The 4,576-nt window shown below is 45.4% G+C and overlaps 1 pseudogene; it reads right to left on the bottom strand.

The window, feature by feature from the left end:
• Positions 1-375: 375 nt before the first annotated feature.
• LOC101706191 (adenylyl cyclase-associated protein 1 pseudogene) lies at positions 376-2,026 on the bottom strand (annotated as a pseudogene).
• Positions 2,027-4,576: the final 2,550 nt, after the last annotated feature.

The following is a 4,576-nucleotide window of genomic DNA, read 5'->3' as shown; positions in this document are numbered from 1 at the left end:
CAACCACCTGGAATCATACTAGCTTCTACTACCTCCATGCTCCTTGTTAGAAAAAGGTGAGTATGCACACTGTAATCTGTCAGTTCCCGGGACTCTTTTACTCTTCCCAAAGGGCTGTCTGTTGGTAGAATAATCCCCAAAAGCTGAAAGCTAGAATGCACCAGTCCAGGTCTGCAGTTCCTTAGGGGCGGACTGGTGGTATGGCTGTGCTGATGTGGAGAAGAGCCACCTTCCTGCAGATCAGCTGACCTGCGATCCCACCCCAGATCTCAGCCTGAGGTATTTTTCAGTGAAGGCAGGTAGCTGGGCTTCTCAAAGCAGAGAGGCAGTTTAAGAGCGGAAAGGTAGAGGAAATCTGGAAAAGAACCATCTCGATAGATTTATCTCATGGTGTGAAGGGAGAGTGCAAAGAACCCACTAGCACTTGGCTTATCCCGCAATTTCTGTCACTGTGGTGACCAACTTCTGCCCATTCCATAGGGTCTTGAACTGCTCAGGAACTGGGAACTCATTGAAATCGCCACCTTCTGTGGGGATGAGGACATTCATCTCAGATGATTTGGCACTGACTATCTCACAATCTAGGGAATTCTTGCTCTGGTAATCATGGTAGCCATTTGTTTTGTTAATGGAAATGGTTGGCACTTTACCCATTACCTGAACTTTGACATCTCTACTATTGATTATCTCCACAATGCCCACGACATCATCAAATACCAGACCAAGTTTCTTACAGTTATCTACTATAATGGAGTTAATTTTGCCCTTGATTTGCAATGTTGTGTTGACACACTTGAATACCTAAGCCACCTGTTTCAACTCTGTGTTATCAATCACCAGGTTGGAAACATTCTCCTGGTTTTCCACTCTCCACTTCTTGCCCTCCAGTTCAAGTAGAGCTGGTTTCTTCTTTGTGACTGGTTTGGGGGATGGGCTGGTTTGGGGTTTAAGGGCAGAGAATGGTTTGGGGCCACTGGGTGCTGGACCACTCTGAGCCTTTAGGGCAGGATTCTTGTGAGTCTTCATATCATCAGATACATGCTTCAGGGCATGTGTAATGCTCTCCCCCTGATTAATCTGTGCAAACAGAGCTGAGTGGGAAGCAGAGTCATCGGAGCCTGAACTGGTGGGAATTGGTGGGGACTGGTGGGGGAGGTGGGCGGGATGGAGGGGGAGGAGGACCTGATCCAGCAGAGGGTCCAGAGGGCAGTCCACTCAGTTCTTTTGCCACAGGCCCCATTTTGTTCCAGGACAGTCCGGTGGTGTGGAACTCCTTGATATAAGCCTGCAGTTCTGTCCATATACTCAAGTAAGCTTTCACCCAGTCCACATGCTTCTTATCCACATCTTTGTGCTCCTTGAGGACTCTGTTTGTATAAAACATGGCAGTATCATTCATTTCTTTCACATAGGGGCCACGTTTGGCAGCCATTGCCACCCAACCCAGAGCCTGGATGCTTTCACTGACAGCTGACAGGTGATTGAACAACTTGCTGCCTCGGTTCTTCTCCTGAAAGGTTATCACTCCTTGGATCTGCTCTGAGATGGGTGCCAACAAATCAGAAAGCTTATTGCCGGCTGGCTGCTGGCACTGAGAAGCTGTAACCAGGAGAGCTCGCTCCAACTTCAAACCTGTGTGGACCATCTCCGCATGTTTCTGCACATCTCCTCCAATCTCTTTACTGATCTTCAAGTACTCTGCCACAGGACCTGCAAGCAGCAAGTCGAATGCTTCCACATATGGAGCTGCTCCCTGTGAAGCACTGCCTCCATCTCCGTGCCCCCGGCACATGTCAGAGGAGCAGGACGCTGCTTCCAGGCGGCCCACCGCCCTCTCCAATCTTTCTACCAGAGTTTGCATGTCAGCCATGATGAGCTGCCTGCCTCCTGGCCAGTTCTACTTCCACTCTCTTGGGCCCGTGATGTAGCTCAGTAGCACAGCACCTGTCTGGCATGCACAAGGTCCTGAGTTCGATCCCTGGTACTTAAGAGTTCTGCCTCACCCCAGGACTGCAATCAACCACTCTCCACTTACGGCAAGAACTGCCCAGCAATCTTGGGAGACCCACTTCCGGGCCCTCACTGGGCGCGGCTCCCCCACTAGAAACCAACAGTCAGCAAAAAAACCGCTAAACCAGACGCGGAGTGGGGAGGAAGTCTGCCCCACCCCCTTCGTGACTCCGCCCCTATTCACAACGCCCCGGGAGAGGGAATTGGGCTAGCCCATAGGGCGCTGGTGAAAGAGCGCTGCCCCCAAGGCGGGAGTCACCCAGGGAGTGTGCACAGTCCGCGCCACGCCCCTCTACTGGAAGAGAAATGGAGTTTTTAATCTCCTGAATATCTGTTTGCATCTGTTTTATGGATTCTATTTGTTTCCTTTGCTTGGAATCCATCATATTTCTCACCTCCTCTATTTCTTTTTACCTGTGTCTTCTCTAGCATTATTAATTATGCCTTGCACTATGGACACAATCTCTGTCGTTATCTGGGAAATTATTTCTGATTTAATTTTTTCCAGATCCTCTTTTGTTGCCAGTTCAAGAGGTCCAGGTGATTGAGTATCAGATTGTTCCCTCTCCTTGCCCTTTGGTGTTGCCTTAGGTGTTCTGGAAGTCTGGTTTTGAGACTTGTTTGTGTGTCTTCTCATTTCAAATGATGCAGCCTGTTCTTCCTTTGTTGAGGTGACTTTTTGCTCACCCAGTGGTCTTCAATTCTCAGAAAATCACTGAGAGGCCTTTTCTCTACGGCTCACCACTGTGCTAATTCCTGGGTTCAGAATGGTGGCCTTCTGGATCTCTGTGCTGTTTTATTGTCAGGGTGGGGTCCTGTTGTCCTGGGGCCTTTCCACACTTGGAATGATATCTGGGCGTGCCTCTGGCTGGGGCCTGCCCTCTTCCATAGCTATTTTCTGGGAGGCCCTTTGGCTAGGGCCTGTGAAACAGAGTCACTGGTGCATGGGTGGGCTTCTGGCTGGGGTCTTCAGGCACTTACAAATGCAATCTGGGCAGGCCTCTGACTGTTGCTCATGTGCCTGTGCAGCTGTTTTTTAGGTGGGTGTTTGGCTGGAGACTGTAGGCCCAAGCTTCTGGGGTCTGGCTGAGGCCCTGGCTGAGACCTGCATACACCCATGCAGCTGTAATCCATGCAGGTGTTTCACTGGGACCTGTGCACACTTACTGATTGTATCTGGGCACAACTCTGGCTATTGCTTGTGAGCTTGTGCAGCTCATTTCCAGGTGGGGCTTTGGCTGGGGCCTGTGGGCTCTTTTTTTATATTTTCTTTTGGATAAATTGAAGAATATTTGTGATTCCATTTTGTCTACCTTATTGACATATTTATGTGTTTTTTAAAATTTTTCTTTATTGGTTTCACTATCATTTGCAATATACATCTTTAATCAGAACCCAACTTCATATATAGTATAAAAACTGTATTAGTCAGCTTTTCTTCACTGGGACACCATACCCAGAACCCACAATTTAAAGGAGGAGATATTTAATGAGGCACACAGTTACAGAGGTTTTCAGTCCATGGTCGGCTGGCTCCAAGGCAGAAACATCATGGTGGAAAGGTGAGGAAGAGCAAACCTGCATAGCTCGTGGTGGCTGGGAAGCAGAGCAGGGGAACAGTGCTAGAAAGGAAAGGTCCAGGTACAGTACTTTAATGGTACACCTCTGTGCCTACCCAAAAATGCACTCCACCAAGCCTTGAGCAAATCCTAAAGTCAATTCAAATTTTTAGTCCACCCTAAATATCACAAGAACCTTACATCAGTGTTTCCAATTTCTTCCTCACGTCTGCTGCACCACTATTGTCATGCACTTCATTTATGCATATATTATAAACTCCAGCATCCATTGTTACTGTTCTTTCTAAAAACAGTCTATATCTTTTATACAGATAAAATGTTCAAGATATGCCTTTTATGCATACCTTGATCTTTACCATTTCTGCTATTCTTCACTTCTTTCAAGTTTCCATCTGACATATTCTTTCAGACTGAAAATCTATTTTCACAGTTAATAATGTACCTCAGCTTTTGTTTGTCTGAGAAATTTTCCTTAATTTTTGAAAAATATTTTTAATAGCTGCACATTTCTGGGTTGACAGGTTTTTCTTTCAGTACTTTAAAGATGTCACCCATTTGTTTTCTGGCCTGCATAATTTATGTGGAGAAACCTACTGCAGTTCTAATTTTTGTTCCCCTGCATTTATTTATTTTTTTTTATCATTAGTAGTTTTGTTTTGTAGTTTTTAAAATCTTTTCTGGGGTATGTGGTTATAAAATAGAATCTTTTATTATTTTTGAAAAACTCTCACCCATTTTTTCAAATAATTCTCTGTCCCAATTTTTTCTGCCTTTTGTTTCTGAGACTTAATTACTCATATTTCAGTCAACTCTAAATTGTCTCATAAATTTTGGATACTTTATTCATGTTTTCACTTCTTCTTTCTTTTGTATTACAATTTGAATAATTTGCAATGACCTATTTTCAAACTCAGTGATTCTTTGTCTCCCTGTATCCATCTAATGATGAGCTCATCTAAGGCAATCTTTATCTGTGTGACTTCATT

The sequence above is a fragment of the Heterocephalus glaber genome, unplaced genomic scaffold (genome assembly GCF_053883595.1).
Source record: "Heterocephalus glaber isolate CG9 unplaced genomic scaffold, H.glaber_assembly_v1.0 deba00001729, whole genome shotgun sequence".
NCBI lineage: Eukaryota > Metazoa > Chordata > Mammalia > Rodentia > Bathyergidae > Heterocephalus > Heterocephalus glaber.
The sequence above is the reverse complement of the archived record's forward strand: the minus strand, read 5'-3'. Positions and strand labels throughout refer to the sequence as shown.